The sequence below is a fragment of the Neoarius graeffei genome, chromosome 21 (genome assembly GCF_027579695.1).
Source record: "Neoarius graeffei isolate fNeoGra1 chromosome 21, fNeoGra1.pri, whole genome shotgun sequence".
NCBI lineage: Eukaryota > Metazoa > Chordata > Actinopteri > Siluriformes > Ariidae > Neoarius > Neoarius graeffei.
The window spans coordinates 51,367,582-51,383,093 of NC_083589.1; positions in this window are offsets into that span (position 1 = coordinate 51,367,582).

The following is a 15,512-nucleotide window of genomic DNA, read 5'->3' on the forward strand; positions in this document are numbered from 1 at the left end:
GCACACTCTTCACTGTCGCCGTTTATCAGGCACACTCTTCACTGCTACTGTTCATCAGGCACACTCTTCACTGTTGCCGTTCATCAGGCACACTCTTCACTGCAGCTGTTCATCAGGCACACTCTTCACTGTCGCCGTTCATCAGGCACACTCTTCACTGCTGCTGTTCATCAGGCACACTCTTCACTGCTACTGTTCATCAGGCACACTCTTCACTGCAGCTGTTCATCAGGCACACTCTTCACTGCCGCCGTTCATCAGGCACACTCTTCGCTGCCGCCATTCATCAGGCACACTCTTCACTGCAGCTGTTCATCAGGCACACTCTTCACTGTCGCCGTTTATCACGCACACTCTTCACTGCCATCGTTCATCAGGCACACTCTTCACTGCCGCCATTCATCAGGCACACTCTTCACTGCAGCTGTTCATCAGGCACACTCTTCACTGCCGCCGTTCGTCAGGCACACTCTTCGCTGCCGCTGTTCATCAGACACACTCTTCACTGCTACTGTTCGTCAGGCACACTCTTCACTGCTACTGTTCATCAGGCACACTCTTCACTGCCGCCGTTCATCAGGCACACTCTTCACTGCCGCCGTTCATCAGGCACACTCTTCACTGCCGACATTCATCAGGCACACTCTTCACTGCAGCTGTTCATCAGGCACACTCTTCACTGTCGCTGTTTATCACGCACACTCTTCACTGCCATCGTTCATCAGGCACACTCTTCACTGCCGCCATTCATCAGGCACACTCTTCACTGCAGCTGTTCATCAGACACACTCTTCACTGCTACTGTTCATCAGGCACACTCTTCACTGCTACTGTTCATCAGGCACACTCTTCACTGCCGCCGTTCATCAGGCACACTCTTCACTGCCGCCGTTCATCAGGCACACTCTTCACTGCCGACGTTCATCAGGCACACTCTTCACTGCCGCCGTTCATCAGGCACACCCTTCACTACCGCCGTTCATCAGGCACAATCTTCACTGCCGATGTTCATCACGCACACTCTTCACTGCCGCTGTTCATCAGGCACACTCGTCACTACTGTTGTTCATCGTGCACGCCTTCACTCATGCTCTTCATCATGCACACCCTACACTGCTGCTGTTCATCAGGCACACTCTTCACTGCCGCCGTTCATCAGGCACACTCTTCACTGCCGCCGTTCATCAGGCACAATCTTCACTGCCGCTGTTCATCACGCACACTCTTCACTGCTACTTTTCATCAGGCACACTCTTCACTGCCGCCGTTCATCAGGCACACTCCTCACTGCCGCCGTTCATCAGGCACACTCTTCACTGCCGACATTCATCAGGCACACTTTTCACTGCCGCCGTTCATCAGGCACACCCTTCACTACCGCCGTTCATCAGGCACAATCTTCACTGCCGCTGTTCATCACGCACATTCTTCACTGCTGCTGTTCATCAGGCACACTCTTCACTACCGGTGTTCATAACGCACACTTTTCACTACCACTGTTCATCAGACATACTCTTCTTTGCTGCTGTTCATCATGCACACTCTTTACTGCCGCTGTTCATCACGCACACTCTTCACTGCCGCTGTTCATCACGCACACTCTTCACTGCCGCTGTTCATCGAGCACACTCTTCACTGCCGCTGTTCATCGAGCACACTCTTCACTGCCGCTGTTCATCGAGCACACTCTTCACTGCCGCTGTTCATCGAGCACACTCTTCACTGCCGCTGTTCATCGAGCACACTCTTCACTGCCACTGTTCCTCAGGCACACTCTTCACTGCCGCTGGTCATCACGCACACTCTTCACTGCCGCTGTTCATCACGCACACTCTTCACTGCCGCTGTTCATCGAGCACACTCTTCACTGCCGCTGTTCATCGAGCACACTCTTCACTGCCGCTGTTCATCGAGCACACTCTTCACTGCCACTGTTCCTCAGGCACACTCTTCACTGCCGCTGTTCATCATGCACACTCTTCACTGCCGCTGTTCATCACGCACACTCTTCACTGCTGCTGTTCATCAGGCACACTCTTCACTACCGGTGTTCATAACACACACTTTTCACTACCACTTTTCATCAGGCATACTCTTCATTGCTGCTGTTCATCATGCACACTTTTCACTGCCGCTGTTCATCACGCACACTCTTCACTGCCGTTGTTCATCACACACACTCTTCACTTCCGCCGTTCATCAGGCACACTCTTCACTACCGGTGTTCATAACGCACACTTTTCACTACCACTGTTCATCAGACATACTCTTCTTTGCTGCTGTTCATCATGCACACTCTTCACTTCCGCCGTTCATCACACACACTCTTCACTGCCGCTGTTCATCATGCACACACTTCACTGCCGCTGTTCATCACGCACACTCTTCACTGCTGCTGTTCATCACGCACACTCTTCACTGCCGCTGTTCATCACGCACACTCTTCACTGCTGCTGTTCATCAGGCACACTCTTCACTACCGGTGTTCATAACACACACTTTTCACTACCACTGTTCATCATGCATATTCTTCATTGCTGCTGTTCATCATGCACACTTTTCACTGCCGCTGTTCATCACGCACACTCTTCACTGCCGTTGTTCATCACGCACACTCTTCACTGCCGCTGTTCATCATGCACACACTTCACTGCCGCTGTTCATCACGCACACTCTTCACTGCTGCTGTTCATCACACACTATTCACTGCTGCTGTTCATCACGCACACGCTTCACTGCTGCTGTTCATCACACACGCTCTTCACTGCCGCTGTTCATCACGCACACTCTTCACTGCTGCTGTTCATCAGGCACACTCTTCACTACCGGTGTTCATAACACACACTTTTCACTACCACTGTTCATCAGGCATACTCTTCATTGCCGCTGTTCATCATGCACACTCTTCACTGCCGTTGTTCATCACGCACACTCTTCACTGCCGTTCTTCATCACGCACACTCTACACTTCCGCCGTTCATCACGCACACTCTTCACTGCCGCTGTTCATCACACACTATTCACTGCTGCTGTTCATCACGCACACGCTTCACTTCTGCTGTTCATCACACATGCTCTTCACTGCTGCTGTTCCTCAGGCACACTATTCACTGCCGCTTTTCCTTATGCACATTCATCACTACCGTTGTTCATCGTGCACGCCTTCACTAATGCTCTTCACCATGCACACCCTTCACTACCGCTGTTCACTGTGCAGACATCTTGACTACCGCTGTTCATCGTGTACATGCTTCACTTCCACTGTTCATCATGCACACACTTCACTACTGCTGTTCACCTCTTTTCTTTCATAGTTAGGCAAGTGGTTTATATATTCTTTCATTCTTTCTTTCTGCCTTCCTGTCTTTTCTTAAGTTGGCAGAGTTTAACTATTCTTTCAAAGGGCTGAAATTGTAGAGTTTCTTTCTTTCTTGCTTGCTTGCTTTTATTAGACATCTTTTATTTTATTCAAATGGCTGGAAACGTAGAGAGTTTCTTTCTTTCTCGTGAAGAGGTCATGCTGAAGGCACACTGGGATGATGTTGAGTTAGTGTTCAAAGACATGTTCTTCAGACTCTGATATAACGATGACTCAGAGGGTTGAATAAGGCGAGTGTTGCCTAAAGGCTCTGGCTCTGTTCCAGTACTTTAAAGCTTTCACACGCAACCATGAGCAGACCTTCATCACTTACTCGCCGTTACCTGCACAGCCAAGCACAGGCAACATCTCAGAGCTGGAGAAATGTGTGTCGAGATTTCTCACCCCTTTAATTTTTAATGCTAAATTTAGCAGTCTCTAAAAATCCATTTATTGTCCTTTCCTCTCAAATCATCCCATTATCTATCCTGCAACACAGGGAGAGCCAAGTCATAAATCCTCTTCATCTCCCCATCACCGATGTGGAGGCTTGTAATAAACCATTCCCAAAGGCCAAAACCTTCAGAGCAGAGCAGAGCAGAGCAGATAAGGATACACCGAACTCTGGTGACTGCTACTTGTACATTTCCCTCAAACACACACACACACACACACACACACGCACAAAGCCAGACACAGAGGAAAATGAGTGCATATTGTTAAATGCTGACCAGACACACACACACATAAAAGTGATGAGTCTACACATCAGCTGCTTATAATTACCCTCCCTAAAACACAGCATAAACACATGAAGAGGTTTTATCCTCCACTGATACACAGTCTGTTGTTATGTACACGTGTACAAGGCCTGAGGCTGTTGAAACATGCACTATACTTTCTCAAATCCTCAGGTGTGTGTGAGTAAGCCTTGTGATGACTTGAGTCATGGCCTTATCCACCACTCTGCCTGCAGTATCCGTTCATCTCACCATGCACAGAACCATCTCAGTACCGTATGAGAGTATCATCAAAAAATAGGGCTTACCAAGGGCGGCACGGTGGTGTAGTGGTTAGCGCTGTCGCCTCACACAAGAAGGTCCGGGTTCGAGCCCCGTGGCCGGTGAGGGCCTTTCTGTGTGGAGTTTGCATGTTCTCCCCGTGTCCGCGTGGGTTTCCTCCGGGTGCTCCGGTTTCCCCCACAGTCCAAAGACATGCAGGTTAGGTTAACTGGTGACTCTAAATTGACCGTAGGTGTGAATGTGAGTGTGAATGGTTGTCTGTGTCTATGTGTCAGCCCTGTGATGACCTGGCGACTTGTCCAGGGTGTACCCCGCCTTTCGCCCGTAGTCAGCTGGGATAGGCTCCAGCTTGCCTGCGACCCTGTAGAACAGGATAAAGCGACTAGAGATAATGAGATGAGATGAGACAATTGTTAAAAGTTAAAGGATTTGCTCAAGGACTAAACAATGGATGGATGGCAGATCTGGGTTTTGAACTCACAATTCTGAATATTAACACAGAACTTTACTGGACCTTCAGTTTCTACAGAACCTTACCTGTGGCTTCATTTATGTGTGTGGTGTAATCATAAAAGTACCTACATATGACTTATAACACAGCTGTACACACATAGACAGACAGACAGACTGCACTCACCGAAAATAAAGTGCATTATTGTGGCTTTAGGGGTACAACAGCTTGTCACTGGGGCAGTACGCTACCCTTTAAGGTACTTATTTGTACCCTTTATGTACTGCTTGGGAATAGATATGTACCTTTTTGGCTCTAAATAGGTACACATGGTTACATTGAGGTCCAATAATGACCCCTTGGGGTACATTAGTATAGACTGTACCTTGGGGGACAGAAATGGACGCCTACTGTACCCCTGTTTCTGACAGTGTGACTGCCTGGCCAAAAAAAAAAAATTGTACACGTTAATATTTCATTGGACTGCGTTTTGCTTTGATTATGGCGCGTTTTCGCCATGGCATGGTTTTTTGATAACTTTATGCAACATCACAACTTTTATTTCCATCCAGATTTGCATTAATTTTTCACGGAGATCTTGTCTTGATGATGATGATGATGATGATGATGATGATGATGATGATGATAGAAAAGTCGAACCACTCTGTAAATCTTTTCCAGCATCCCAAAGACTTTCAATGGGGTTAAGGTCAGGACTCTGTGGTGTCCTTATGGTGAAAATGATTCCTCATGCTTCCTGAATCATCCTGGAATATGCCCATGCGTGTTCCAGGCGTGGAAGAGAAAATCCATTGATGGGATAACCTGGTCACTAGACACAAGTAATAAAGTCTGGTTAAGTCATTCGTCAGAGCAAATATTTGGTGAAAAGGCCCAAAACACTGGTTCGGCTCTTGGTGTCTGAGAGCAACTCACCTTATAGGACAAGTCAAAGACTAAATAATGTTGAAAAATGCATGTGTGATTGGTGAGGTCTCTAACACCGTGAGAGTTGATCTACTTGTTGTTTTGTTCAATGCATTTTGCCCTGCTAATAATTAGAAATGAAATAAATACAACCAGTTTTCCCCTTACTCTTTCCCGTTCTCTGTCTCTTGTGCATTTGATTTGCTTGGTTTCACAGGCGCCAGGAGGATTTTGAGCTGGTTAATGCACTAGGCTCCTTGCCCTGGACAATTTTAACTCTCCCAGACAATTTTTGTACTCTTGTATCCCCATGGACCCCTCAAGCTTTTTGGAGTCATCCCTGCATCCATTTGCTTTCACAGTCCTGTCAGGTTTGGAGTGTGGAGCGCTCTAGGCAGGGTGGATCTTGTCTCTGTATTTTGACAAAGCATGTTATTGACACAGAACGGGAGCGTCTGACATGTTGGAGGTTGTAGGAGACGCGAAAGAAGACATGGAGGATTAAGACCTGCTGAGTTGGACTTGGAGCTGTTCAAGCTTGTCTTTCAGCGGCCCAGTCAGGTCAGGAACACATAATTGGAGTGTTGGGATGGAATACTCGATCTTTCATACTTGCTGCATGAGGACGCCGGGCTGGAAGCGGTTCAGCTCTTCTTTATGGCACTGAGTGCTACACTGTCTCCAGCTGGGCATGCAAAGATCTCAGAAACGCTTTGTAAAATTCAACCCTGCTGCTCCGGGATCCTATAAATGTCCTCTTGAATGTCTTCATTTACCTTCTAAGCTTCAAAGCTTAGAAGGTAAGATGTATTTTTGGATCGTATCTGGAGCCAAAAATACACTTGCGGTCTATTTAGGGAAGAGAGCGTAGAATGGAATAGCTGCATTATTATATTTTATGGTCTGATTATGTTGAAATGTAGCCATCATGCAGAGTAAAAGAGCCTCTCGCATTGGATGAAGATGCGTCTTATGAGGAGCAGACATGCTGGAGTCGATGGATACTGGGGTCGTGGAAAGAACAATGGGGCACAGGCTTCACTGTGATCTTGTGAAATTTGAAATAAACATTTATTTCCTGTGAAAAGGAAGAGACTCCCTTACAGGAAAATAGCCAACAGGGGTGCATGTGTATATTTTGGATCTCATCCAATCAGTGGTCACACTGCTACTCCACCCAGATACTGACTTAACCCCTTTCCTTCTTTTAACACAATGGCAATCACGAGTATGCAATCCTTCCATCTTAGATCTAGCTCAGTGTTTATCAGATTCCCTCCAGAGATTAGGCAACAGTTTTTTTTTCCCCTTTTAAATCCACAAGGGATTTTTGGGGATATCCCCAAAGGAGGACATATCCAGTAATAGGATTGGGTGGTCTCCTAAAGAGTATGGATTGTGATACAGCCTACACGGATGTTAGTGTGGACCGTATGGCTTGACTCAGATCAGATAACCCTCTGTATGCCTTTAGTGTGTGGGTGTATGCGTGTGGGTGCGTGTAGTATGAGCCAGAAATGCATTAAGACAGAGCTGTGTATATAAAGATTGTGGTATAAATGCTTGCAGCTGTACATCAGAGTCTCATCTCTGTCTTGTTTATGAGACCGTGTTTTAAACCTGGTTCCTCCTCAAACACACACACACAAACAGAGCAATGTAACTGACACTCGTCCCTTAAATACAGTCAGACACAACAGTACACAAGTGCTGTCTGATTTACGTTTGTATAAAGACCAGGGTTAGCACGAAGACTAACATACAATTCTCAGTCTTGAAGGACGGTGGGTTCAGTGTTGAGGAGGATCAAAATATAGCTGCACAGGACAAACCTTTATGAACCTTTGCGTGTTATAGATGACTTGCAACCACGTGATCAAAATGTGCTACGTCATGAGCGTCCGCCATGATGGTGGATCTACAAAGCAACTAGGATGGCAGCCGCTGAAAGCGTGTCTGTAAGCAATGCTGAATTTTTTCAGTATTATCACGAGTTGAATGGTCGAGCGAAGACTCGATACTTTTCTGAAGATAAGACGCTTCTACCGACCATCGAGTACCCAGATATCGCATTCTATCTGGTTCGGCTGCCGAAGAATCAAGTCCAACCTTGGACGAAACATAGGCCATTTCCTGAGTGGGTGTCCAGTCTGGATTGTTTCTATCATATAATTTTGCTGGCGCTCCTAGAAGCAAAATACGTGTTAAAATTATAACAACGACCGAGTGAAGCACGACAAGAGAACACTCATTTTATAGCAAAATTCTAGCAACACGAAATAAAATTCTTCCATGATATTATCAAGAAAGCTTTTGACTCTCACCTGAGATAAAACGATCACTGCAAACACGAGCTGTTTTGGTTTTAGCCTCTGTTAGATCAGCCCTGCCGATGTTGTTCAGCCTTGCTCGTCTTCTCTCCGTACTAAACCTCAGAGTTTCCTCGCCCTCTTTCCGAACCACGGACGGAATTCTAAAAAATCGGAACATGCCACGGTCATGAGTACTGTTGTGACCGCAACCGTATACAGCACAAAGATATGGCATAGCTACCGTAAAAGAACACTTAACGCAGTGGAAAAACAAAGAGAGTTGCGCACGCATGACTATGTATTGTATGGAATGTCACTTGACCCCGCATTTGTACAGTATATCCACCAAGGTGGCCAACATCCAGGTTTTGTTTTGACGTCATTTGCAAGTCAAGGATAGGAAAATCAGCGATGGGTTGGTGTGATGTGACCTGATGCTAAGCAGAGTTACTGTTACCATCCCGGAATTGATTATTTTCCTAATACAGCATGTTAATTGTTGATTTGTTGGTTTAACACATGGGAACTCCCAATAATGGAAATTATATTTCATGTATCATAAGCAGGGGCAGCATTGGCCTGAAGGTTAGAGAAGCAGTCTTGGGCCCAAAGGGCTGCTGGTTCAGTTCTTGGGACTGGCAGGGAAAATGTGAGAGGAGTTGAACGAATGAACAGCACTTTCCCCTCCCTCTGTATCATGGCTGAAGTGCCCTTGAGCAAGGCACCTAACCCCAACTGCCCCCTGGATGCTGTAGCATAGCTGCCCACTGCTCTGGGTATGTGTGTGTGCTCATTGCTCACTTGTGTGTGCTTCAGATGGGTTAAATGCAGATGAGGAATTTCACTGTGTTTGAGTGTACATGTGACAAATAATGGCTTCTTCTGTCATCATGGTCTGTTGTTTTTTTGTGTTTTTTTTAATACTTATAGCTATTTGCAAAAGATTACAACATCCATCCATCCATCCATTATCTGTAGCCGCTTTATCCTGTTCTACAGGGTCGCAGGCAAGCTGGAGCCCATCCCAGCTGACTACGGGCGAAAGGCGGGGTACACCCTGGACAAGTGGCCAGGTCATCACAGGGCTGACACATAGACACAGACAACCATTCACGCTCACATTCACACCTACGGTCAATTTAGAGTCACCAGTTAACCTAACCTGCATGTCTTTGGACTGTGGGGGAAACCGGAGCACCCGGAGGAAACCCACGCGGACACGAGGAGAACATGCAAACTCCGCACAAAAAGGCCCTTGCCGGCCACGGGGCTCGAACCCGGACCTTCTTGCTGTGAGGCGACAGTGCTAACCACTACACCACCGTGCCGCTGATTACAACATTTAATTGTTAAAGAATAAGAAGCTGCACTTTTCAATGTGTTATATTAAGATTTTATGTTGTGGAACACAGTGTTGTAGAACTCAAGACCGGTCTCAAGACCACTTTTTGAAGGTTTCAGTCTCATCTCGGAATCGACCGCATTTTTATTCGGTCTTATCTCAGTCTCGGACATAGAGGTCTCTGGATTTTATTTCAAGACCAGTTAAGACCACAACTGTGGGGATTTCACTGAATTGCCTGCGTATTGTCTGATTTATTTGTTAACAGCATCACTGTGATTGCATGTAAAATTTCCTGCTTCAAATGCAACCAATAACATGACTCATTGCTAATTTGAAAATTTTCTTCCTGTGAATGGCCATCACCCCTCCCCCACCCTCCTTCACACACACTGGTCTAGTCCTGGTCTTGACTCGGTTTCGCCCTGCCTTGGTCTTGACTTAGTCTCAACCTCTCAAAGTCTTGGTCTCTATACACTTTGGTCTCGGTCATGACTTGGTCTCAGTTTAAGTGGTTTTGATTACAACACTAGTGGAACATCTGCAAGACAAATTACTTCCTGTTGTCTCTTATGTTATAGCAATGATAATAATTGGTTCTCTCTCTCTCTGTCATTTTCCAAAGAAACCAGAAAATGTAAACTCCGCTATCCTGAAGACTTTCCTGCACTGGGAAAGTTTACAAAGCACCATGATTGCTACAAAAACATGGACACCCGAGACTCCTTCCGTAAATGGTAAATAAATGTCTCCTAACAGAAAATGTCACCAGATCAGCAATTATATGGTTTTCCTTTTTAACAACACATCTTTCAAAAGTGCGGCGGCACGGTGGTGTAGTGGTTAGCGCTGTCGCCTGACAGCAAGAAGGTTCTGGGTTCGAGCCCAGCGGCCGGCGAGGGCCTTTCTGTGCGGAGTTTGCATGTTCTCCCCGTGTCCGCGTGGGTTTCCTCCGGGTGCTCTGGTTTCCCCCACAGTCCAAAGACATGCAGGTTAGGTTAACTGGTGACTCTAAATTGACCGTAGGTGTGAATGTGAGTGTGAATGGTTGTCTGTGTCTATGTGTCAGCCCTGTGATGACCTGGCGACTTGTCCAGGGTGTACCCCGCCTTTCGCCCGTAGTCAGCTGGGATAGGCTCCAGCTTGCCTGCGACCCTGTAGAACAGGATAAAGCGGCTAGAGATAATGAGATGAGATGAGATGATCTTTCAAAAGTCTGTTTATTATTAGTAATGTGGATATTTACAAATCTGTATATATGAGCTGTTACTTTAGAAATAATAACATATTAGAACGAGCACATTAATATAAATTTACCGTTCAGTTTATAGCTGCCCGAGCTGTACGGATATAGAAAAATAATGCACACTTTCTGACCAATCAGATTCGTGAATTCTACCATGCTGTAGTTTAATTTCTAACACGGAATAGAATTCAGATATCCCTAATTGAGATATTGCTTAACAGGATTAATCTAAAGTGCGTAAACAAAAGTGATGATTTTGTCATTTTTTGTTAAACCAAGGGGCGGTTGGGGTGGTGAAGGAGTTCTTTTTGAATTCCTCCTTGAATTCAGTCATAAGTCCTTCCCATGCCAGAACCTGGTCTTCCCAGGCAGTTTCCCATCCCAGTACTAATCAGGCCCTTAAGGCACATTGGGCAGCACCAATCTCTGTAGCCCTCGGCCTCTCGGCTATATACAATGGCATGCAAAAGTTTGGGCACCCTTACTGAAAATGTCTGTTACTGTGAATAGTTAAGTGAGCAGGAGATGAACTGATCACCAAAGGTAAAGACGAGACATTTCTTTTCAGTGTTTTCTGCAAGATTTGTGTATTATTTTTGTTTTGTACAATTGGAGCGTGAAAAAAGAAAAGGAGCACCATGCGAAAGTTTGGCCACCCCAATACATTTGAGTTCTCAGGTAACTTTTACCAAGGTTCCAGACCTTAATTAGCTTATTGAGCTGTGGCTTGTTCAAATTCTTCATTAGGAAAGGTCAGATGATGCAGATTTCAAAGCCGTATAAATTCTCTGACTCCTCAAACTTGTCCCTAAAATCAACAGCCATGGGCTCCTCTAGGGTGACCAGACGTCCCCAATTTCTGGGGACAGACCCCGATTTTAATGACCTGTCCCCGACTGCACCTGTCCCCGATTTTGGCCATGAACCCTCGGTTCCGATCGAGTGACAGAGGTCTTTGAAAGTAGCCTCGGAGAAGATGTGCGTGGGTTGCTTTGACAGTAATCCTATTTCAGAACGACACTCGCTTTCAAGTGCCCCTGTAGGTGGATCACGCCATGTGATCATTACATCAGATAATGTTTAATAAAATTTGACAGAACCGCACGCTTTTAGAGATCCTCGTCTTGTTAGGCTACTCGTCATCCTGGTATAAGTTACAGGTTGTCTTCATAGACCGGTAGGTGACTCAGTGGCTTTTCTCGTGAGTGTCTATTTTGCGTTTGCAATCTATCTTTTTTTTTCCATATGACACATGACACAGAGCATGGCATAGCCTACATCAATTAAATGAAACCAATCCATTCAGGTCGTTCACGAGAAGAGCTTACATCTTGTCAATGGAAGGACTGCGTTGTTTGGTCTCGGCATTTTTCCCGAGCACTCGTTAAGTTCAATCAAGTCTTGTTTGTTGTAGACAATGTAATGGCTATTATAAGTGCATTTAGCCTATGATTTTGCAACCATTGCAATAGTAGGCTACTGGTCAAAATAAGTTTTAAAAGCCACACATTTTCAAATAGACATTAGTCTAGGGTTGGCCATTCATTCCGGTTTTCCAGCCCTCTGTCTGGATCATGAAATAGGCTAATCCTCATTTTAGGCGTTTGTCTGGATTTCTGACAGTTTCTTCACGCAATCGCAAACAATATTTATATATAGTGGTATTGAAAACAATGCGTTCTCTGCGGTCAGTGATCTGCATTTCGGGCACAACAGTGAACATCAGCCGGTGCAGATGCACACTGAACTGTTGCGACACTTCGGATGCATAATGCTCTGAGTCTGTTTTCTAGTGGGGAATGCTGAAACGTGAAAGGATAGACGGCAAAGTTATCTTATCGTACATATATGTCACTCTGGGTCTTAACCCACTATCCTTATAAAGGAACTACCGTACAGACATTTCTATCCCTTCATCAGACTTTGTCAGTTATACCTGATACCATGTTTATTTATTTATTTATTTATTTATTTATTTTACAGATTTTAAAGACTATTTTATGGAAATATTCTTAAGAAATTACTTGAAAATTGTTTAAAAAAAAACCAGTTATAACTATCTGGTAGCCTAATAATTTTGTAAGTTATTTCTTTACATGTTTTTTCTTTGTTTAAAATAGCTCTTAAATTGTGTGCATCCTTCCTTCACAGTGTGTGCTCTTATCACCTTCACATCTTCATACAAATGCTGCTGATAAATCAAATAGGCTAACCTTTAATTTCATTGGTTGGAGGGGATGTCATGGGGTGCATTTTTGGTAAAATGCCATTGGTTTGGGATTTAATTTTTTAAAGCAATTTTTATGAGCGTCTGTGCTGCAGCTGACTTATTTTAAGAGTCATCTCATAGGCCTACAAAAGATTTTTCTTTGCCCAGTTGTGTCTGATATAGGGCTATTCAATAAACTAATATAATCATCTCATCTCATCTCATTATCTCTAGCCACTTTATCCTGTTCTACAGGGTCGCAGGCAAGCTGGAGCCTATCCCAGCTGACTACGGGCGAAAGGCGGGGTACACCCTGGACAAGTCGCCAGGTCATCACAGGGCTGACACATAGACACAGACAACCATTCACACTCACATTCACACCTACGGTCAATTTAGAGTCACCAGTTAACCTAACCTGCAGTCTTTGGACTGTGGGGGAAACCGGAGCACCCGGAGGAAACCCACGCGGACACGGGGAGAACATGCAAACTCCGCACAGAAAGGCCCTCACCGGCCAGGGGGCTCGAACCCAGACCTTCTTGCTGTGAGGCGACAGCGCTAACCACTACACCACCGTGCCGCCCTAACTAATATACTGAGAGGAAAAAAATATACATGCCTATGCTTCCTATGCTATTTATGGACAGACTACAAAAACAGGAACACTAAGAGCAAAAGAGCAAAAAAAAGAGCAAAAAAAAACTGACGTTCTAGTTTTATTTTCCCCGCCGAACGCCAAAATGTCCCCGATTTTTCTCCCAGAAATCTGGTCACCTTACTCTAAGCAACTCCCTCGCATTCTGAATAATAAAATTGATGCTCACAAAGCAGGAGAAGGCTACAAGAACATAGCAAAGTGTTTTCAGGTAGCTGTTTGCTCAGATTGTAATGTTATTAAGAAATGGCAGTTAACAAAAACAGTGGAGATCAAGGTGAGGTCTGGAAGATGAAGAAAACTTTCTGGAAGAACTGCTCGTTGGATTGCTAGAAAGGCAAATAAAAACCCCTGTTTAACTGCAAAAGACCTTCAGAAAGATTTAGCAGACCCTAGACTGGTGGTGCACTGTTCTACTATGCAGCGACACCTGAACAAATATGACCTTCATGGAAGAGTCATCAGAAGAAAACCGTTCCTGCGTCCTAGCCACAAAATTCAGCGTCTGAAGTTTGCAAATGAACATCTAAATAAGCCTGATGCATTTTGGAAACAAGTCCTGTGAACTGATGAAATCAAAATAGAACTTTTTGGCCACAATGTGCAAAGGTATGTTTGGAGAAAAAAGGGTGCCAAATTCCAGGAAAAGAACACCTCTCCAACTCTGAAGCATGGGTGTGGATCGATCATGCTTTGGGGTTGTGTTGCAGCCAGTGGCACAGGGCACATTTCATTGGTCGAGGGAAGAATGGATTCAAATGAATACCAGCAAACTCTGGAAGCAAACATCACACCATCTGTAAAAAAGTTGAAGTTAAAAAGAGGACGGGTCCTACAATAAGACGATGATCCAAAACACACCTCAAAATCTACAATGGAATACCTCAAGAGGCCCAAGCTGAAGGTTTTGCCCTGGCCCTCACAGTCCCCTGACCTAAACAGCATTGAAAATCTGCGGATAGATCTCAAAAGAGCAGTGCATGCAAGACAGCCCAAGAAACTTGTAGAACTGGAAGCCTTTTGCAAGGACGAATGTGTGAAAATCCCCCAGGTAAGAACTGAAAGATTATTAGCTGGCTACAAAAAGTGTTGACAAGCTGTGATACTTGCCGAAGGGGGTGTTACTAGGTACATGCAGGGTGCCCAAACTTTTGCTTTGGGCCTTTTTCCTTTTTTGTCATTTTGAAAATGTAAAAGATGAAAATAAAAAATTGTTTTTGCTTAAAATATAAAGGGAATGAGTCATCTTTAACTTTATGCCTTTTGGAGATCATTTCATCTTTAACTTGCTTAACTGTTCACAGTAACAGCAATTTTGACTGGGGTGCCCAAACTTTTGCATACCACTGTAGCTACAGTGGGACTGGTCCTCTGGTAACCACAAGAGTTTGACTCCCCACTCGCATCTGTATTGAGGTATTTCACCTGACGTCACAGGGTCACGTGACGCCCCGGTGTCCGCCATTTTGAACGTCAAGCTAGCTAATGTCAACAACAGTAGCTGGTATGTTACTGTAGCAATGTTTACGTTCAGTCATTTGGATGACTGTTAAAACCTTTCAGTCTCAAGTTTTTCCTTTACTGGATTTACTAGTTTACTGAGCTAGCGTGCCGGCAGGCTAGCGTGCGCTAGCTTCCAGCTTGCCCGAGCGCGCTAGCTCAGTAAACTAATAAATCCAGTAAAGGAAAAACTTGAGACTGAAAGGTTTTAACAGTCATCCAAATGACTGAACGTAAACATTGCTACAGTAACATACCAGCTATGATGTTGTTGGCATTAGCTAGTGCTAACAGCTAGTTGCTAATACACTGCTACAACTACACCGACCCTAATAATACAGTTCTTGGTCATTGCCTGGTAACAGCAAATTTATAACGGGCCATGTCTCAACAGACTAAGAAGTTATTTCAATGATATTTAATAACATTTTGTTTATCCTGAGGACCGAAAGTAAATGAAAATGTGAACAAACCTTAGCTGTAATCA